This window comes from Notamacropus eugenii, chromosome 3 (assembly GCF_028372415.1).
Source record: "Notamacropus eugenii isolate mMacEug1 chromosome 3, mMacEug1.pri_v2, whole genome shotgun sequence".
Classification (NCBI taxonomy): Eukaryota; Metazoa; Chordata; class Mammalia; order Diprotodontia; family Macropodidae; genus Notamacropus; species Notamacropus eugenii.
In genome coordinates, this window is record NC_092874.1 from 194079144 (window position 1) to 194102781 (window position 23638).

A 23638-nucleotide genomic window follows, 5' to 3' on the forward strand; every position below is an offset into this window, starting at 1 on the left:
TCAACCACAACCACATCCATGTAGCCTTAGACAGGACCATAATCAGAATGCAGCACCACCATAACAGTAAGCACCCCAATATACACAGGGGAACCTGCTATCTCAGGTTTTTAGATCTGCATTCATAAAAGGGAAGGCAACTTTTGAGGGGTAAACAATCACTTTAACCAAGCACATATATCATTCACCTAATTCAGGGGAGTTAGCACCCTGAACTTTAAAGAAAATAGAGAGAAATTAAAGATCAACAGGCAAGACTTCCTCTTCCTGAATTCAACAGACAGTTGGACCCCAATTGTCTGACCATAGTTACCAGAGAGGGAAGCACCAACATCAGGATTTTCAAAGCCAGGGGCTCCTTTAGTAGCTTCCCAGAGTCCTCATCTGGTCAAACAAACACTTCCAGTCAATAAGCCCCAAAATAATGAACAGACATAGCTTCCTCTGCCTGACCATAATTCAACAGACAGGTACAGCTATCTGACCATAGTTACCAGAGAGGGAAGCACTGATATCTGGGTTTTCAAAGCAAGGGGTCCATGGTGCTCTTTAAAGTAGCTTCCCAGAATTCTCATCTGGCACTCAAAATTTCTTACAAAAACTAAGCCCCAAAGTAAAACCTCACCCTCAGAGTATTTATACATTTTTAGAGCCAGAGGGCATAACCCTCTGACCCAGTGCCTCAATAGAAAAAAAAGGTACTTGGGACCCTCCTACAAAACAATTCCCCTAACCAAGCTTCCCACAATGGGCAGGCCCATCAATGGATGGAGAAAATCTTCTTTAATCACATTACTCAATCAGAGGCACTTTTAGTAAAACAAAAACAGCAAAAGTCTAATTTGATTGCCATCACAACCAACAGGATGCCTGAGCAGGATATGGACCCCAAAACAACAGAAGTAGGCACCTGCGTAGTAATAGTAAAGAACTGACATAATGTGAACTTATGAGTTAGAGAGGCTTACTCTAATATGGGTTTTTCTGTTATGCATCGTGGATAATCACAGAGCATAGTTCCACTGTGACTGGGACCCCTCCCCTATTACCTAATCCCTTAACAAACCCCTCCTGCCTTTTTAATATTCATAATTTCTGTTAAGTAATTGCATCTTTACACTATAAAAATCCATTTTGATTTCCCTGAAGTTGCCAGTTCCACTTGGAACTTAGTCTGCTTCATGAGAGGAGTCAATCTCAATAAATGCTCATATTTGGATTAGAGGTGGTCTGACTACTGTAGTGGAACTACAGTTCCACTACATCACATCATGAAACAGCAACAGGTTTTGGCATCCCTGGGTGGGCAGAGTTGAAATCACAACAATCCTTTATGTCACTTCTACACATTGGTTACATGTGGCAGCCTACTCACATTCACTTCTCTGTAATCCTTAAAGAGTCTCACAATTGTAATTCTTTGGAGAACATAGTATTCCATAATTCACAGCCTGTGGCATCAACCAGAGAATAATGATGATAAAAAGATGAGTTGTTTCAGAGAAAGGGGAAAGGAAGGAAACAGGTATTTATTAAGCACTTACTATATACCAAGCTGTGTTCTAAGAGCTTTACAAAGATTGTCTGAGACAAGTTTCAGGGAGAAGCTTGAGGTCACTAAAAGCACATTGCAATTTCCTAAAATCAATTCAACCTCTTCTCTTCCTCCTATTCAGTTCTAAATAGTTCGTTATTCATCCCCAATGATTGTTCAAGTGTAGGTACAGACTGGCCCACTCTACTGCATGTCATATGGCCAAAGTAAATAATTAGGATGCATTCATGGGAATTCAACAGGAAAACAGAAAAGAGGAAGGAAAAGTCCAGGATAGTTAGAAAGGCAAAAGCTAACAAGAGATTTGATCAAAATCTACAGAAAAAAATATAGTCAGAAAGACTTTGGGTGTATTCATACATGTCAGGACCATAATTAACCATTAAGAGAAGCTTAGATTCAGGCAATATGACTATATTCTTGCCAATGAGCAAAGGGATCATACAGGTGAGGAAAAGTGAGGTCTGTCTGTTTATTGTCTATTGTATTTACAGGAAGAAGGCAGAATCTGAAACCTGCTAATTACAGGGCTAACGGTGGGAGGAGGGGAGTAGACAAGCAAATCTGGGAGTGCCTGGGCCTCTTAGGAAAAATAGAGATGTTTCCACAGGGAGGCAAAGATTCCTGAGAAAAAGTCCCTCCAGACACAGGAAATCTGTATCCTGAGAGATCTTTTGCATGACCTCCCTGAAGCAGGCCATGCTTCTCTTCCTGCCCAAGGTGGTTATCAATTATGCATACTGTAAATTCAAGCAGGTCTCCCTTCTAGAGAAAAGGGCAAATGAGCTTAAGGAACATTTTTTTATATTCTAAGTTATTAGAGAGGATTATGGGTTCCTAGATAGGAAGGGAAAAAATAAATCCAGGAGCGCTGTCAGAAAGAAATTGATCCCTAGGGAAAAGAGGGGAATTAAAACAAATGTCACCCAGTGGAAAGATATGCATATGGAGGGAGGCTGGCAAATAGCCTAGGAAAGAGGGAAGGAAAGAGGGAAAGAGGGAGGGAGGGGGAGAGAGGGAAAGAAAGAAACAGACAGAAAGAGAAAGAGATAGAGAGAGAGCAATACTGAAGCTAGACAATGGGCAAGAAGTTGTTACTTTGCACAGGAATTATGATTCTTCTGGAAAAGCTCCAACATCCCCTATCCAAAAATCCCTAAGGAAAATCTATAAGTACTAGTAGATAGGGAGGAATTCAGGTACTATTCCCTAAAAAAGAACTTCATGAATGGGGTTTGTGACTCCCTGCTAATGGGTATGAAAGGGACATAGGTGCCACTGCCTACCTGAAATAATATCTGAAAAATGAGATCACACTAAATCATACAGACACTGTATCACTTTTCATCTTTGCCTAAGACAGTGCCAGGAACAGAAATGCTGGCAGAATGGGCTTGATTTCCTTTAATTAGCCTGAGAATTCTTTGAGTAGATGAAGCCTGCAGTATGTCAGATGACATGGAAGTGTTGGCTAAGAAATGTAACCTCTTGCAGGCACAGGTGGTGTGTGTATTTATGTCTTTCCAGTTGAAGGTCATGACTTGGAAAGAGGAGGAAGGATGTGAGAAGTGAGCATATCAAAAAACAGGATTTAGTTTGTCTGGCCATGATAATAACAATAAAGGATATTCCTATTATTCATAAGGTAAATAACACAAGTGTCATGCTCATTTTGGTCCAGATTTGTGACTACATCAATTCAATTCAAAAAGTGCCTACTATGTGCTAAGCATCATTGTAGGGAATTCCAATTTGGAAACTACTTTCACCTATGTAAATACGCAACTTGTCTATGACATGTAGTGCTATATCCTAGAACACCAAGGGATTAAATGGCCACTCAGGATCTCTTATCCAGTATGTGTCAGAGGCAGAAAATGAATGTGAATGTCCCTAACTGCAAAAGTACCTCTCTATCCACTGTCAAGATCCCTTTCCCTCATTAACACAGGGGAAAACTGACCCTCAGACAGGTGAAGTGAGATGTCTATGGTCACACAGCCAGTAAGTATTAGAACTGAACCCAAACCTGGTCCTTTCTGACCCCAAGGTCAGTTTTCTTAATATGTCCCTCCAGTCTGGTAACTAGAATGAGTATCCTCCACAGAAGCTGGAAGCGATGTAGTTTGGCAGGATACTTGCTGATCTAATCAGTAGTACGTTAAACTGGAGTCTAAGTAGAGGAGGGAAAAAAAATTCCAAGCCAAACTATTAAATCTAATATTATGAAGGACAACAAATGTGGCAGGAAAAAACAAGAACATAAAGGAGATACCCAATAATCTCAAGTGAAAACACCAGGATACAGATAGGCTATAGTTATAGCCCCAGATGTGTGTATATATGTATGTATATGTGTGTATATGTGTGTATATATGTGTGCATATGCATATATACACATGTGATTATGTGTACATGTGTAGGTACATACATGGCTGTGAACACATTTTATATGTGTAGGTATATAGGTGTTTATTGCATTACATATGTGTATTTTGTGAAAGTATATTATGCATATATATGCATGTTGGTATATGTATATGTAAGCATTGTATGTATGTGTGCTATGGGTACATATATACATTCCTATGGCTATATATACCTGCAGAAAGGAGAAGATATAGATTGTTCCAAAGAAATAACAAGTAGAAAGAAAATGAAGTTCCATTGTGTGCTATAATGTATGGAAATCCATTAACACAATGTTGTCAGATAAGTATAATACAGACCAACTTTGCATACAGAGAATATGGGCAATAATTTCCTTACGCACATCACAAAACTGGCCCAGGGGCAAAGTAAAGTAACTATGGAAACACCTCGACTCTTTAGAGATCTCCTTCTGACATGACCAAAAAAATCAGACAAACTCTTGACTTGTTTTGTTGACCAATTAATCTTACAGATAGTAGAAGAAGCAACAAGGGAAACTGCGACACTAGGCTTAATTCTCATCAGTAAGGAATAACTGACTGAGTCACTCTTTCATGCTTTTTTTTAGAGTTTATACTATTGAAGGAAGGAAATATTGGGTATCTAGACTTTAGGAAAGGAGATTTCAAAAAAAAAATCAGAGGAAAAGCATGCATGGTTCCAGCAAAAGGAGGGAAAGGGGAAGAATGGAAGGGAATATGAGGGTAGGTAAGTACTGGGTTCCCTGACCCATCCAATAAAAGACTAGATTTGGATGAAATGATTTGTGACAATCCTAGATGATCTGGATCTAGCCACAGTCCAATAACTAATGGAATAAGTGAAGTGGGAAAAGACTTCAGAGGTCCACTAGTTCAAAGAATGAACTGTCTCTACAGAATAGCCTTTAATAGATTCAACAAAAAAAGCTTTTGGAGAAACTGGAAAGTGGTATGGCAGAAACTAGATAGAGACTAACACCTCACTCCTTATATCAATATAAGAACCAAATGGATATATGATTTAAATAAACTGTAAATCATAAACAAATTAGAGGAGCATGGGAGAAATTACCCGTCAGATCTATGGAAAGGGGAAAAATTCATTACCAAACAAGAGATGAAGAGTATCACAGTAGGTAAAGTGGACAATTTTAATTACATAAAATTAACAATTTTTGCATCAACAAGACCAATGAAGTTAAAATTAGAAGGAAAGCAAGAAATTGGCGAAGGTGAAGGGGACTTTTGCAGTAGGTTTCTTTGATAACGTTCTTATTTCTAAAAAGCATATAAGGAACTGAGTCAAATTTCTAAGAGTCATTATCCAACTGATAAATGCTCAAAGAATATGGATAGGCAGTTTTCAGAGGAAGATATCCAAGCTATCAATACTCATGAAAAATGCAGTAAATCATTAATAATTAGAGAAATGTAAATTAATACAACTCTGAGGTATCTCATACTTAACAAATTGACAAAGTCGACCAAAAGAAAAGGAAAATAACAAATGCTGGAGGGGCTATGATAAAACAGGTACATTAAAGCACTACTGTTGGAGCAGTGGACTGATCCAGTCATTCTGAAATGCAGTTTGGAACCATTCCCAAAAAGTTGTGCTTACTTTTTAACACAGAGATGCCACTGCTATAGCTATACCCATACGTGTGAAAATATTAATAGGAGCTCTTTTCATGGTGTCAAAGAATTGGAAACTAAGGAGGTGCCCAGCAATTGGGGAACAACTGAACAAATTTTGGTATATGAAAGTATTAGGATACCATTGTGCTGTAAAAAAATGATGAAGATAGTTTCAGAAAAACTGAGATGTGTATGAATCTATGTAGAGTGAAGTGAGAAGGACCAAGAGAATAGCATATACACTAACAATACCCTAAAGACAAACTATGACTTGGCTACTGATAAAATGACCAACCACATTCCGAAAGGACTCATGATAAAATATGCCAGCCCCCTCTAGATAGAGACTGATGAATTCAGAGTGCAGACTGAAGCATATTTTCCATATTTTATTAGACATAGCTAATACTATAATTTGGTTTCCTTGACTACACATACGTGCAATGGGTTTTCTTTTTCTTGCCTATTCAATGGGTAAGGAACATGGAGGTGAGAGGGAGAGAATTCAGAAATAAAAATAAAATAAAATTGAATATAAAAAAAATTCCACTGATAGGACACTTGCTACTTATTTATGGCATCTCATTCTAATCTTGGACATATGTAATTTTTAGAATTTGTCCTCTAATTGTCTCTGAATAATGCCAGTGGTCCTAATCCTGTCCTCTGAATCTGACAAAAGTCCCTTCCTAGCTATTTGTTTCAATTTTCTCAAGTCTCTTTGCGAGATCATCATGCCTTTCCCACTCCATGTCTATGCTGTTGCCCCAGAGTTCTCTTTTCTCACTATTTTCTCTCTCCCCTCACCTTTCTACCCATATTTATATATCTCATATCGTTACCGAGTGCTTGTCCTATGCCACAAACTGCCTGCTAGTTAGACACCCCATAGGTAATTGAAACCCAACATATCCAAAACAAAACACACTGTCTCCTTAAATCCACCATACAACTCCTTCATATATACCTATTTCTGTTCAGGACACCATCATCCTTCCTCTTACCCAGTTTCACAGTTGTCTTCTCCCACCTTTCCTTTATCCCCAATATATAATGAATTCCCAAGTCTTGTCAATTCTACTTCCAGAATATCTCTTGCATCCATCCCTTTTTCTCCATTTATATAGTCATCATCCTAATTCAAGCCTTTATCACCTCTTGCTGGTACTTCCTAATTGGTCTCCCTTTAATGAACCCTTTCCATCCACCTGCACACAGCTGACAAACTGGTATCGGTTTGGTTCTACAGTATTGGTCTGACCATTTTAGATCCATGTTCAAGAAGCTTCAGCAAACCCTTTTGCCTTTAGGATAAAACACACATTCCTCTATTTGGTATTTAGAGCTCTAAAAAAATCTGGCTCCAACAATGTTTTCCAGACTAATATCGAATTATTTCCCATGATGCACTCTATGTTCCAGTCAAATGATCTATTTACTGTTTCTTGTACATGATTTTCCAGCTCCTAGTCCCATGCCTTTCTTCAAAAGTCCTCCCTCCTCACCTCTGCCTCCTGGAATCCTTCAAGATCTAGCCATCTCCTCTGCGAGTCCCGTCTTGATTGTTGTTTAATCATGCATGACTCTTCATGACCTTTGTTGGCAAAGATCCTGGAGTGACTCTAGTTCATTTTATAAATGAGGAAACTGAGGTAAACAGGGCAAAGTGACTTGCCCAGGATCACACAGCTAGTAAGTGTCTGAGGCCACATTTAAACTCAGGCAGATGAGTCTTGCTGACTTCAGGCACTGTACTCTACCCACTGAGCCACCTACCTGCCCTGCTTTCTTTATTGCCCCAGCTTTTGTGATTTCTCCCATCACACCAGCATAATTCACTTATACTTATTTTGAATGTATTTTTGAATCTATTTGAATATATATCATTTGTGTATTGTTCCTTCCCGTGAACCCTCTAGGACCAGGGTTCCCTCCATTTCCCAAAACAGGTATTAATTAGTGTTTCCTAAAAGGCAAAATAGCTGTTTCTGGAACCTAATTAGCTCCTGCCTCCCTTGGCCACTTCCTGGTCACCTAAGGACATAAGAATATGGACCCCTCTGACTTGATGGATGTCTGAGGAATATAGGAGCACACCCTACCCTGCTGAAAAGATGTGTTTCCACATGAAGACCACAGAAGTGAGGTACCACTGTATTTTTGTTGTATATTTTTGTTATGTTAGAGCTAAATAAATCTCCTTTTGTTAACCGTTTGATGACTTATGAGTGCTTCATTTCCTCCCAACACTGAAGCTAAGGTTAAGGCACTGACGTTAGGGTTTGTCCCTAACACCTCCCCCTCATTGAATATAAGAGTCTATAGAAAATAAGAATATGAGACTATTCCATTTTTTTTTTTTTTTTGCCTTTCTATCCCCAGAACCTGGCACAGTATCTGACATATAATAGATGAATAACAAAAGCTTTTCTGGTCCTCAAGGACTTGAAGACAGCTCAAAAACTCCCTAAAGTATTCTCTTCTCTACAATAAGTATCTTTGCTTTTTTTTCCAACTAATCCTTATATCTTGGTCATTCTTCTCTGGACATGTTGCAGCTTGCCAAGGTCCTAGAATTTCTAAACATGATTGAAGGAGGACTGTTGGCTCTAAAAGTGAAATCATTACAACATAATTGTGAATAATATCAATGAAGAAGAAAAATAAGTGTTTTCTAATGTTATAAGCATGATCCCATCAGAGCATGAGCTTTGGCACAAAATAAATACTAAAGGGTACTCAATCTTTTGCTAAGAACATTAGTAACCCCCTTTGCATCCCCATATCAAGATAGTTAGTTATTATGCCAAGAAGATTGGCTACTGGGCTAAACCTCATCAGATCTTAAAAGGAGTGTTTCCTCACCTCTTTCCATCTGCTAAGCACATGAAAATTCTGTAAGCTTTTCTCTCCTCTTTCATAGAAGTTATGGTAGTTGCTCACTCATGGCAGTGGGTAGTGGGTACTGGGTTTCCTACATAAGCCTGATTGAACTTCGGGAACCTCGATGCCTCTTCTGCTTTTGTTTCTTTGCCTGAGCAAAGATGACTAAATAGTGATCCCAAGATGGATATGTCCAGCCTTAAAGGCAACCTTGCGGGTTCAAGATTTGGGGAGCATTCAAAGCCTTTGATAACCTAGCCATCTGCCCTACACACACACACACACACACACACACACACACACACACACACACACACACACACACACACACACACACACCTTTTTCCAGACTTTTGACACTTTTAACTCCACTATGTATTCTTTGATCCAATGACACTGGCCTCCTTACTGTTTCTCAAACAGGACACTATCTCTTGGCTTTGGAAAATGCCTGGCATATTCTTCCTCCTCTTCTCCATCTCCTGGCTTCCTTCAAGTCTCAGCTAAAATCCCACTTTCTACAAGGAGCATTTCCCAATCCCTCTTGATCCCTGAGTAGCTTTCCTCTGTCGACTATTTCCTATTTATTTTGCATGTGACTTGCTCATATATAGTTGTTTGCCTGTTGTTTCCACCACTAGACTTTGAGCTTCTTAAGGGCAGGGACTATCTTTTGCCCTTTTTGTCTCCTCAGTGCTGACACAGTGCCTCATACATAGCAGGCATTTAATAAATGCTGCTTGTTGTTCAATCTTCATTTTTGAATAAAACCAAGGACATCACACTGTGATGGTGATGTCCTGACTTGCATGTGAATTGGATATAAGTGAGGCAGAGTTGCACAAACTCATCATCCTCACTCCCTCTTCCAGAGTTATCAGGGTCCAGTGGTGAGACAAAAGCTAAGACAACTGGCAACTGCCCAGGATGCAGTGGATGCCTGTGGCATTTTCAGTGTCTAACTAAGCTCTTAGAGCTCCTCAGAACCTGCTTCAGCTGCCTCTATGGACATCAGAAAAACGGTTTTCATCTACTCATTCCACTGGAGGAAGTTTTTACATGCTTAGACATCCCCCTAATTCATCGACAAGTTTGAGGTCTGTCAGTTACCCTCAACCTGGTTTAACCCGTCTTTCAGGGTGTGGTCACCATACAAACTCCAGCATCTTGGAGCCACCAGTGAGAGCAATAAATGTTTACTGACTGAATGATTGACAGAAAAAGCAAGTTTTCTGCAACCACACCCTTCTTGAAGGTAACCAAAGACAAAAGGATATACCTAAACCACGTATATTTTGCCAAAAAAGAGATATGGACTTTAAGGGAGTGGTTCAGATAAGGCAGAGCAGAAACTAAGGCATCTCAGGCTTTATTGTTTTAAATCTTAACCTCTCAGGAGAGAATAATGGAAATTATGGGTTGTTATTTGGTGATGTGTGCCTATGATTCTTTTGTATAGTAAACCTTTCTTTGGTGTGGAGAAAATAAAAGATTTTGTATACCTGATCTACATTTGTAACTCTGTACTTAATTAAGTACATTAATTGTACTTTCATTATACATGAAATACTTTCTTACTCCCATTTGTTTGTTTTTTAATACAATCAAGGTTAAGTGACTTATCCAGGGCCACATAGCTAGTGTCTGAGGCTGTATTTGAACTCAGTTCCTAATGATTCCAGGGCAGGTACTCTATTCACTGCATGACCTAGCTTCCCCATCTACTCCCTTTTAGAAACATCCTAGACATGAATTAAGCCTAAGCTTTCAGTAAGTGATCTTCCTTGTGACTCTAAAATAGGAATATATAAAAAGTCAGAGGGGTGGTGTGTGGAGTCAAGATGGTAAAGTAGAAGGATGGACCTGTAGAAGCTACTCCACATAGCCCATAAAATACCTATAAAAAAGGACTCTAAACAAATTCCAGAGCAGTAGAAGCCACAAAACAATAGTGAAAGAGATTTCTAGCCCAAGACAGCCTAGAAGGCCAACAGCAAAGGTCTAATCCCACCCGACGTAGAGCAGAACTCAGCCTACAAAGCCCAGCCCAGCTTTAGTTGTACAGCACCAGCAGGAACAGAACCAGAGCAAGCCTCAGGGAAGAATCCCTGGCAGCAGCAATAGTTACCAGATTGCTCAACCCACAAACGCTACAGACAGTTTCAAAGGTCAGTGAGAAAGTTTCATCTGGAAGAGAAGGGAATGCAGTCTGGCCCTGCCAGCAGCAGCCACTGCAGCAGCAGTGGCCATTTGGGAGCCTTCTACCTAAAGCCCCAGGGGGGAATTGAGCAGCTAATCTGGATCTTAGCCCTGAGTGGAGGCCCTGGGGTGAGGAGAAAGAGTGCTGACATGGTGGAGCTGGAGGCAGTTGTGGAGAGGGAATTCTACTCATAGTTGCTGGGCAGAACAGAGTGCTTGTGGTTGCCCACAGACCAGAGTGTAGACCAGGAGAGAAGTAAACTCCTCTCCCTTGATTGTGCCATCTTCGAGGCACTGAGAACTTACAGGTCCTCAGATTACACCCTCCTCTTGACAAAGGAATCAAAAGTCAAGTAACTGACTGGGAAAATGCACAAAAAGGGGGAAAAAAGACGATAAAAGGGTACTTTCTTGGTGAACAGGTATTTGTTCCATCCTTTCAGATGAGGAAGAACAACGCATCCCATCAAAAGAAGACCTAAAAGTCAAGGCTTCTGCATGTAAAACTTCCAAAATAAATATGCAATGATTGCAGGTCATGGAAGAGCTCAAAAAGGATTTTGAAAATCAAATAAGAGAGGTGGAGGAAAAATTGAGAAGAGAAATGAGAGCGATGCCAGAAACTCATGAAAAGCAAGTCAACAGCTTGCTAAAGGAGACCCAAAAATTTCTGAAGAAAATAACTTTTAAAAATAGGCTAACTCAATTGGCAAAAGAGGTCCAAAAAGCCAATGAGGAAAAGAATGCTTTAAAAAGCAAAATTAGCCAAAAGAAAAAGGAGATTCAAAAGTTCACTAAAGAAAATCGTTCTTTAAAAATTAGAATGAAGCAGATGGAAGCTAATGACTTTACAAAACAAAACCAAAAGAATGAAAAAATAGAAGATAATGTGAAATATCTCATTGGAAAAACAATTGACCTGGAAAATAGATCCAGGAGAGACAATTTAAAAACTATGGGACTATCTGAAAGCCATGATCAAAAAAAGAACTTAGACATCATCTTTCATGAAATTATCAAGGAAAACTGCCCTGATATTCTAGAACCAGAGGGTAAAATAAATATTGAAAGAATCCATTGATCACCTCCTGAAAGAGGTTCAAAAAGAGAAACTCCTAGGAATATTGTAGTCAAATTCTTGAGTTCCCAGGTCAAGAAGAAAATATTGCAAGCAGCTAGAAAGAAACAATTTGAGTATTGTGGAAATACAATCGGGATAACACAGGGTCTAGTAGCCTCTACATTAAGAGATAAAAGGGCTTGGAATATGATATTCCAGAAATCAAAGGAACTAGGATTAAAACCAAGAATCACCTAGCCAGCAAAACTGAGTATAATACTTCAGGGGAAAATGGTCATTCAATGAAATAGAGGACTTGCAAGCATTCTTGATGAAAAGACTGGAGATGAATAGAAAATTTGACTTTCAAACACAAAAATCAAGGGAAGCATGAAAAGGTAAACAGGAAAGAGAAATCATAAGGGGCTTACTAAAGTTGAACTGTTTACATTCCTACATGGAAAGATAATATTTTTAACTCTTGAAACTTTTCTCAGTATTTGGGTAGTTGGAGGGGTTATACACACACACACACACACACACACACACACACACAGAGCACGGAATGAGTTCAATAGGAAGGTATGACATCTAAAAAATAAAATTAAGGGGTAAGGGAGGAATATATTGGGAGGAGAAAGGGAGAAATGGAATGGGGCAGGTTATCTCTCATGAAACAGGTAAGAAAAAGCTTTTTCAATGGAGAGGAAAAGGGGAGAGGTGAGAGTCTCTTCACATTTGGTTTAAGGAGGGAATAACATGCACACTCAATTTGGTATGAAAATCTATCTTACACTACAGGAAAGCAGGGGAGAAGAGGAGAAGTGGGATACAAGGGATGATAGAAGGGAGGGCAAGTGGGAGGAGGGAATAATTAGAAGTAAACACTTTAGGGGAGGGAGAAGGTCAAAAGAGAGAACAGAATAAATGAGGGACAGGATAGGATGGAGGGAAATATAGTTAGTCTTACACAACATGACTATTATGGAAGTCTTTTGCAAAACCACACATATATAACCTATATTGAGTTGCCTTCTCAGGTGGCATGGGTGGGGAGAGAGGAAGGGAGAGAAGTTAGAACTCAAAGTTTTAGGAACAAATGTTGAGAATTGTTTTTGCATGCAACCTGGAAATAAGAAATACAGACAGTGGGGTATAGAAATCTATCTTGCCCTACAAAGATGAGGATAAGGGAAGGGAGGGGTATGATAGAAGAGAGGGCAGATTAGGGGAAAGGGTAATCAGAATGCACAGTGTTTTGGGGTGGGGGAGGGGAAAGATGGGGAGAAAATTTGGAACCTAAAATTTTGTGGAAATGAATGTTAAAATCTAAAAATAAATAAACAAAAATTTAAAAAAACAAAAAAAACAAAAAAAGTCAGACATGTGAGCAAGAACTTTTTGGAGGCCAGGCTCCCCTAAGACTGAGATCAAACCAGGTGAACCTAGAATTGGGCCCCCTTTGAGTGGGAGAATATGCCTCAACCTCCCTGAGCCAGTGGGTCCTTTATTATGTTAAAGAAACCAATGTGACTAAACAGGTAATTAGCTCAGATTTTAAAAGAAAATTCAGAAAACAATGAAAGTAGAAGCACATAACCAAGAATGAATGGAAAAGAGTAGCAAGAACATGTAAGGATAATGTTAGAAACATTAATGCCCAAAATGTGTTAAGGCTAAAAAATCATACAGGCATAAGAAAAGGAATTTTTCAAGTTACCTTCTGAACAAGAAGACAAAAAGAATTTACCTACTACCTGGGAATGATTGTGTAATGTTATTAAAAGACAGAATTCAGAACTATTCAAATCCTTTTTTTTTGATTTTTGGCTTCTACTTTCCATCAAAGAAAATGATCTTCAAATTGGAAAGGTTAGAATAAACATAATTAAAAATTGGATCAAAGCCCCTTATGGGGGAGAGAAGGGAGTAAGAATAAATGCAGTAGCTTAACATGAATACCCAGATCCAAAAAATTATATTTGAGAATATTACATTCAGTGTTGGCAAATTAGAATGTATTGAGGGAAAGGAGTATGAGATGGTTGGCACAAGGATCAGACTTGGTACAAGGGAAAGAGCACTGACTCTGAAGTATGAGGATCTCAGTTCAAATCCAGTCTCTAGCACCTGTTGAACCTTCGTCAAATCAGCCTCTCTGGTCTTCAGCTTCCTCCTTTACCAAATGAATGGACTGAATGAGATGTCTTCTGAGATTCCTTCCCACTTCCAAAGTCATGGTTCTATCTCTTCCAGCTCAAGATCTTAATACTATGATCAACTCATATGAGAAATGGTTGCAAGAACTAATGCTGCTTTAGCCTGGAGAAGAAAAGACTTGGAGGGCATATAACAGCTGTCTTCAAATATTTGAATATTTCACAGTCACATGGAAGAGTATTACATATTTTGAATTACTCAAAAGGGCAGTAGAAGAGAAGTTAGGTGGTAGGAAACAGGGCAAGGCAATACATTTGGGTTAAATGCAAAGAGGAATTTCCAAAAATCAATCAGTCTTATTTAAATATGCAATCAGGAGTACTAGGGGTATAATATCAAAAATGACAGGTTAATATCTATTCAAATCCAAGGGAAACTGTTCAACCATAATACAGGTCTGTGCTCCAAGCACTGATGCCAAAGAGTCCAAAGCTGGTCCATTCTAGGAAGATCTACAACATGTTTTAGAAATAAGACCAAACGAAGATGTCACATTCATCAGGGGGGATTGGAAAGTTTACATAGGAAGTAAAAAGATAATTGGAATAACAGAAAAGTTTGACTTTGAAGTACAAAACGAAACCAGGCAGAGACAAATAGAAGTTTGCAAACACTCTTTTTCAACAACCCAGAAGATGACTTTACACGCAGACATCACCAGATAGTCATGATCAAAATCAAACTGATCATATACTTTGCAGTCAAAGGTAAAGAAGCTCTATAAAATCAGGAAAGCACAAGACCTGTAGGTGACTGTGGCTCAGATCATGAACTTCTTACTATAAAATTCAGACTTAAATTGAAGAAAGTAGGGAAAACCATCAGACAGTATAGGGATGATGTAAATATTATTCCTTATGAATATGAAGTAGGAAGGATTAATAGATTTAAGGGATTAGAACTGGCAGACTGAGTACCTAAAAAACTATGGCCAGAGGTTCACAATATTGTACAGGAGGCACCAATTAAAAAAAAATTTTAAAGAAAAAGAAAAGCAAAAAAGCAAAATGGCTACCTGATGAGGTTTTACAAGTAGCTGAAGAAGGAAAATAAAAGGGAAAGGAGAAAGGGAAAGATACACCCAACTGAATACAGAATTCTGAAGAATATCAAGAAGAGATAAGAAGGTTTTCTTAAATGAGCAATGCAAAGAAATAGAAGAAAAATTATAGAATGGGAAAGACAAGAGATCTCTTAAAGACAATTACAGATATCAAGGGAATGTTTCACACAAAAATGGGCATGATAGGACTTCCAATGCCAAGATGGCAGACTGAAGAAGGAACCCTCTGAAACCTTCCAAAATTTCCCTCCAAACTAGAAAATCACATCAGAATTGCTCTAGGAGCAGGAAAGATGCTTACCAGCCTGCCGGGAAAGGTCTGTTTAACTGGGTAGGAGAAAAGCGAGGTCCAAGAACAGTAGTCAGCATCACAGGAAGGGCCTGCAGCAAGGCTCTGAGCCTGAGGCAATCCACCATCAAAGCCCACCCTTCTTCAAACCATCAGACCCCTAAGCAAGTGAGCAGTCTATGGAGCACAGCAAGGACTCACCCAAGTGACCCCACCCCCCCAGCACAAGCCACTAGGGAGGCCTTGACCCCATTTCTGACCTGTACAAAAGACTTGTCCTGAAGCTGGTCAACAATTAGACCCCTCCCCTGGCATCTACAGCAGATAGATCCTGTTTTCATAGCAACCTAGCAGCAGGACTCCACACCTAGGACAGACCAGCAACAAGATCCCTCATTCAGGGCCAACCACCAGAAAGACTCTGTTACCATAGCAACCCAGCAGCAACTTACTACCCCTGGAACAGACCAGCAGCTAAACTCCACACCCAGGAAAGGCCAAGAGGAAGATCCTACCACCCCCCTCCCCCACCCAGTACAAGCCAGAAGGGAAATCTACCCTCTAGAAAAAGCAAGAATCAAAGCTCTGAAGTCCAGTGAAAGTCAGCAGTAAGATGCAGAGCCCCAGCACAAAAAGCTTGGGTAGTGCAGGACAAGAGTCCAACTCTCACATAAAAACACAGTCACAAAAAAAGACAAAAACAATGCAAAAGACAAAAAAAAGAGCTTGATTATAGAAAGTTACAATGGTGATAGGGAGGATCAAGGTATAAACTTAGAAGAGGACAAGTGTCAAAATGACTACATGTGAAGCCTCAAAGATATAATTTAATCTCAGGCCCCAAAGAAATTCCTGGAAGAGCTTAAAAAGGATTTTAAAAAGCAAATTAGTGAAACAGAGGAAAAATTGGAAAAAGAAATGAGAGTAATACAAGAGAATCATGAAGAAAGAGTCAATAGCATGGGAAAAGACATAAAAAAATTTACCAAGAAAAGTAACTCCCTAAAAAATAGAAATGACCAAGTGAAAAAGGAACTACAAAAGCTCACTGAAGAAAATAATTCCTTAAAAATTAGAATTGAGCAAGTGAAAACTAATGATTCTATGAGACATCAAGATATGATAAAACAAAATCAAAAAAGTAAAAATACAGAAGAAAATGTGAAATTTCTCATTGGAAAAACAACTGACCTAGAAAATAGATGCAGGAGAGATAACATAAGGATTATCAAACTACCAGAAACCCATGATTAAAAAAACATAGACAACAGGAAATTATCAAAGACAATTGCCCTGATATATTAGAACCAGATTACAAAATAAAAATTGAAAGAATTCACCAATCACTACCAGAAAGAGATCCCAAAACAAAAATTCCCAGGAACATCATAGTGAAATTCCAGAACACACAGATCAAGGGGAAAGTATTGTGAAGCTACAGTCAGGTTTATACAGCATTTGGCAGCTTTCACATTAAAGAAGCACAAGACTTGGAATATGATATACAAGAAAGCAAAGGGGTTAGGATTGCAACCAAGAATTACCTACCCAACAAAATTGAATATAATCTTTCAAGGGGAAAAATAGATATTTAACAAAATAGAGAACTTTCAAGAATTTCTAGTTAAAAAACTAGAGCTACATAAAAAATTTGACCTCTAGATACAAGACACAAGGGAAACATTAAAAAGGTAAAAAAAAGAAAAAGAAAAAGAAACAAAAAAGAGAAAACATAAGAAATTCAACAAGGTTAAACTGTTTATATTTCTATATGACAAGATAATATTTATAACTCTTAAGAATTTTATTACTATAAGAGCAATTAGAAGGAGTATATATAGACAGAGGGTGTGGATATAAGATGACTTTGATGGGATGATACCCAAAAAAAAATATAAAGGGGTGAAAAAGAAAATTGCACTGGAAGAAGAAGGAGGGGGGAGATTGAATGGGGTAAATTATGTCATGTAAAAGAGGAATGAGAGTTATGATAGTGGATGAGAAGACGGGGGTAGGGGGAGTAGTAGCAGGCAAAGCTAAAACCTTATTCTCGTCAAAACTGGCTCAAAAAGGGATTAACATACACACTCAATTGGATATAGAAATCTATTTTACCCTATAAGAAAGTAAAAGGGAATGAGAATAACAGAAGGGATGGGTGGACTAACAAAAGGGAGGGTAGACTAGGAAGGTAATAATCAGAAGTAAAACACTTGTGAGGAGGGAAAAGGTGAGGTATAAGAGAGAGGGGAGATAAACAAGGGGGAAATATGGAAGGAAACACAATTAGTTATCATAACTATTAACATGAATGGGATGAAATCACACATAAAAGAGAAATAGATAGTAGAAGGGATTAAAAAACAATCCTACGATATGTTGTTTACAAGAAACACATTTGCAACAGAGAGATACACACATGGTAAAGGCAAGGGACTGGAGCAGAATCTATGATGTTTCAGCTACAGCAAAGCAAGCAGGGTTAGCAATCATGATCTCAGACAAAGTAAATGTAAAAATAGATCTATTTAAAGGGATAAAGAAGAAAACTATATCTTACTGAGAAGTACCATAGAAATGGAGTCATATCGCTACTAAAAAATATGTGCAGCAAATGGTATAACATATGTATTTTTGAAGAAATTGAATGCATTCCAAAAGGAAATAGACATTAAAACTATAGAGTAGGAGACCAACTTTCCCCCCTCAGAACTAGATAAATCTAAACAAAAAATAAAGAAAGAAGTTAAGGAGGTAAAAAAAAAAATTTGGAATAGTTAGATATGATATAACTCTGGAGAACATTGAAACTGAATAGAAATAAACATACCTTTTTTTATTCTCAGCCATCCATAGCACCTACACAAAAATTGACCATGTATTAGGACATAAAAACCTCACAACTAAATGCAGAAAAGCAGAAACAGTAAATGAATCCTTTTCAAATCATAATGCAGTAAAATTTACATCCAATAATCACCAGTGGAAAGAGAGAAAAAATTAATTGGAAATTAAATAATCTAATCCTAAAAAACAAATGGGTCAAAGAACAAATCATAAAAATGATCAATAATTTCATTAAAGAAAATGACAACAATGAGAGAACATACCAAAATTTACGGGATGCGGCCAAAGCAGTACTTAGGGGAAATTTGATATCTCTAATTGCTTACATCAATAAAATAGAGAAAAAGAAGATCAATGAATTGGGCATGCAACTAAAAGAACTAGAAAAAGAACAAATTAAAAATAATAAATTAAACACCAAACTAGAAATCCTGAAAATCAAAGGAGAGATTAATAAAACAGAAAGAGAACCATTGATCTAATAAATAAAACTAGAAACTGGTTTTATAAAAAAACAATAAAATAGATAAACCATTGGTTAATTTGATTTTAAAAAGAAAGAAGAAAAACCAAATTACTAGCATCAACAATGAAAGGGGTGAATTCACCAATTATATGTCAACAAATTTGATCATCTAAATTAAAGAGATGAATATCTACAAAAATATAAACTACTCAGATTAACAGAAGAAATAAAATACATAAGTCAATCTTAGGAAAAAGAAATTGAATAAATGATCAGTGAACTTCCTAAGAAAAAAATATACAGAACCAAATGAATTCACAAGAAAATTCCACCAAATATTTAAAGAATAATTAATCCCATTATATACACTATTTAGAAGAATAGGCGGAGGAGTCCTACCAGATTCCTTTTATGACTCAAATATGATGCTAATACCCAAACCAGGAAGAGCCAAAACAGAGAAAGAAAATTATAAAACAATTTTGCTAATGAATATTGATGCAAAAAAGTTAAATAAAATACTAACAAAGAGATTACATCAATATATCACAAGGATCATACACTATGACCAGGTAAGAGTTATACCAGAAATGAAAGTCTGGTTCAACATTAGCAAAATTATCAGCATAACTGACCATATCATTAATAAACAGAAATCGTATAATTATTTCAAAAGATGCGGAAGAAACTTTCGACAAAATACAGCATCTATTCCTATGAAAAACACTTGAGAGTGCAAGAATAAATAGAGCTTATCTTAAATGATGTAATATTTATCTAAAACCATCAGCAAGCATTATTTGTAATGAGAATAAGCTAGCAATTTTCCCCAATACAATCAGAGATGAAGCAAGGATGTGTATTATCACCTTTGTTATTTAATATTTTACTAGAAATGTTAGCTATAGCAATAAGATAAGAAAAGGAAATCAAAGGAATTAGAATAGGCAATGAGAAAACTAAACTATCACTCTTTGTGGATGATATGGTATACTTAGAAAATCCTAGAGAATCAACTAAACAACTACTTGAAATTATTAACAACTTAAGCAAAGCTGCAGGATTCAAAATAAGCTCACATAAATCATTAACATTTCTATTTATTACCAATAAAGTCCAGCAGGAAGAGATAGAGAGATTCCATTTAAAATAACTATAGACAATATAAAATATTTGGGAGTCTACCTGACAAGACAAACCCAAGAATTATATGAACAGAATTATAAAACAATTTTCACACAAAGTCAGATGTACACAGTTGGAAAAAATATTAATTGTTCATGGGTCATCCAAGTTAATATAATAAAAATGAAAATTCTGTATAAATTAATCTATTTATTCAATGCCATACCAATTGAACTATCAAAAAAATTTAGTAGAACTAGAGAATAATAACAAAATTTATCTGGAAAGACAAAAATGAAAGGATATCAAGGGAAACAATGAAAAAATGTGAAAGAAGGTAGTCTAACCATATCAGATCTCAAACTGTATTATAAAGCAGTAATTATCAAAACTATCTAGCTAAGAAATAGAATGGTGAATCAGTGGAATAGATTAATTACGAATTACATTATAGTAAATGGCAATAGTATTTTAGTACATGATAAACCCAAACATCCAAGCTTTTGGAACAAAAACTAATTACTTTAATCTGCTGGGAAAACTGTAAAACAGTATGACAGAAACTAGGTATGGACCAATATTTCACACCTATACCAAGATAAGGTCAAAATGGGCACATGATTTATAGGTAAAGGGTATGCAGAAGCAAATTAAGAGAGCATGGAATAGTTTATCGATCAGATTTATGGATGAGGGAGGAATTTAGAACCAAAGAAGATATGGAGTATTACAAAATATAAAATAGATCATTTTGATTACATAAAATTAAAAAGTTCAAAAATATAAGGAAAACAGAAAACTGGGGGGAAATTTTTTGCAACAAATATCTTTGATAAAGGCTTAATTTCTCAAACTATAGAGAACTGAGTCAAATTTATAAAAATACAAGTCATTCACCAAATGATAAATGGCCAAAGGACATGAACAGGCAGTTTTCAGATAAAGAAATCAAAGTTATCTATAGTCATATGAAACAATGTTCTAAATCCCTATTGATCAGATAAGTGAAAATTAAAACAACTCTGAGGTATGACCTCATACCTATCAAAGTGGCTAATATGACAGAAAAGAAAAATGTTGGATGTTGGAGAAGATATGGGAAAACTGGGACACTAATGTACTATTGGTGGAGTTGTTAACTGATTGAACCATTCTGGAGACCAATTTGGAAATATACCCAAAGGGCTATCAAACTGTGCATACCCTTTGATTCAGCAATACCACTGTTATCTATATCCCAAAGACATTCAAAAAAAAGGGTGAAAGGACTTATTTCTACAACAATTTTTATAGCAGCTCTTTTTGTGGTGACTAAGAATCAGAAATCAAAGGGATATCCACCAACTGGGGAATGGAATATTATTGTGCTATAAGAAAAGACAACTGGGATGATTTCAGAAAAACCTGGAAAGACTTAACGTGAACTGATGCATAGTGAAGTGAACAAAACCAGAAGACTTTGTACACAGCAACAAGCAATATTTTTCAAGGAAAAACTGTGAATGACTTAGCTATTCTCAACAATACAATGCTATAGTCCATGAGGTCGTGAAGAGTCAGACACAACTGAATGACTGAACAAGAAGAGGAGCAGCTTCTTTGGGAACTAATTCTTTTCATGTCATTGGAAATGTTCCAGCAGAAGTTGGATGGACTATCCAGCATGGACTGCTGACAATAACATAGTGTTTGATAAATTCAAAGATCCCAGCTCTTTGGGGGTAAGAATTCACTACAAAAACTGCTAGGAAACCTAGGAAGCATTTTGGCAGAAGCTAGGTATAAACCAACACTTTACAATATATACCAAGATACACTTCAAATGGATATGTAACTTAGACATAAAGAATTAGGGGAGCAAGGAAGAAATTAGATCTATGGACAGGGTCTAAGAATTCATGATCCCTAAATTATCAAGGGATAGAGAACACAGAACACAAAATGGACAATTTCAGTGGTATAAAATTAAAAAGTTTTTGCACAAAGGAACTAATGCAGATAAAACTAAAGAAAATCAGAGAACCAGGGGTGGGAAATCTCAGGAAGTTCTCTTAAAAAATTTCTGCCATCTTCAAAAAAAACCTTCAACTGATCAATCAGTCCCTGCTATCATTCCAGAACTCTTCTCACTTTTATGGCTTAATTATTTAAGAAGACTGTCTACAATAGGTGCCTTCACTTCCTTTCCCTTCACTCATATCTCTCTGAAGTCTGGCTTCTAATCTTACCACTAGTCAAAACTCCTCTCTTCAAAGTTACCAATGATCTTTTAATCACTAAATCTAATTGCTTTTCCACTGTTGCTCACCCTCTTCTGGATACTCTCTTTTCTCTAGGTTTTCAAGACATTGATCTGTCCTGGTTCTACCTGTCTGACCATTTATTCTCAGTCTCTTTTGCTGGATCTTCATCTAAATCGCTCCAATTAAATCACTCCAGAGCTCTTTCCTGGACTCTTCTCATGTCCCAACCCATTTCACTTGGTGATCTTGTCAATTCTCATGAACCCAGCTATCCTCTCTATGCCAATGATTCCAAATTTATTTGTCCAGCCTTACCCTTCAAATTCACATTTCAAACTGAATGTTTCATAAACATCTTAAACTCAGCACATCTAAAACTCATTATCTTTCCCCTAAAACCTTCCCCCCTTTCTAACTTTCTTACTACTATCCAAGGTACATCTTCCCAGTCACCTAGACTGTCAACCTAGACATCGTCCTATACTCCTCATTCATTCTCACCCCCTATACCCAATTAGTTATTAAGTCCCACTGTTTCTACCTTTGTAACATTTCGTATACTCCCCCTTCTCTTCACTAACACTGACACCCACCCTGGTGCAGGCCCTCATCACCTTATGCCTGGACTATTACAACAACTTGCTGCTTGGTCATCCTCCCTTGTCTCTTCCCACTCTAATCCATCCTCTATTCAGTTGGATGGATGGATGGAACGGGCATTTGCTAAGTGCCTACTTTGCATCAGGCACTGTGATAAGCACTGTACAAATGTTATCTCATTGGATCTTCATAACAACCATCAGAGGAAAGTACTATTATGATCTCCATTTTACATTTCAGGAAAATGAGGCCAACAGAGATTAAGTGACTTGCCAGGGTCACACAGCTGGGAAGTATCTGAGGCTGGATGTGTAGTCTTCCTGACTGCATCCATTGCACCATCTCAATGACTTAAATCAATCCGTTGTCAATTTGTTCCTCCTAAAAATTAAGTCTGACCACATCATCCTCCCCAGTCCTTTCAATCAATGCTAGTGTCTCTCTGTTGCCACAGGATCAAATATGAATTCCTCTGTTTGACTTTTAAAGCTTCCCATCACCTGGCCGCTTCCCACCTTTCCAATCTTTTTACACCTTACAATTCCCCACCCTCCAAACATACTCTATGATACAGTACCACTGGCTTCCTTGCTGTTCTTTGAACAAGAACTCCCATCTGTCTGGAATTCTTTCCCTCCTCATTTCTACTTTTTCAGGTCTCAAGAAAAGTTCCATCTTCTGCAAGAAGTTATTCCTGACCCCTTTTAATATTAATGCCTTCCTTCCGCTGATTTTTTTTCAATCTAGCCTATATGTATCTTGTTAAACATACCTGTTTGCATTCTGTCTCCCCATCAGACTGTAAGAGACTTGAGAGCAAGGCCAGTTTCTCCCTTTCTTTAAATCCCCAGCACTTATCACAGTGGTTGGCACACAGCAGCGATTTAACAATGGTTTAAATAAATGATTCAAATTTATAATGTTAAGAGTCATTCCCCAAATGATAAATGGATAAAAAATATAAAGAAACAGTTTTTAGAGGAAGAAATTGAAATTTATCAATAGCCATATGAAAAAAGTTCCAATATCACTAATA

The 23638-nt window shown here is 37.4% G+C and overlaps 1 protein-coding gene across 2 annotated transcripts in view; it reads right to left on the bottom strand.

Moving 5' to 3' along the window:
- Window positions 1-23638, bottom strand: part of ANO2 (anoctamin 2) — a 578869-nt gene that overhangs the window by 547584 nt on the left and 7647 nt on the right. Inside the window, exon 1 of one of the 2 annotated variants that reach the window (XM_072653706.1) lies at window positions 15582-15668. The exons of the other annotated variant lie outside the window; for it this stretch is intronic. The gene's annotated coding sequence lies outside the window, so the exon portion shown is untranslated. Of the gene's footprint in view, window positions 1-15581; window positions 15669-23638 lie in introns of those variants that run through there. 2 annotated transcript variants of the gene reach the window in all.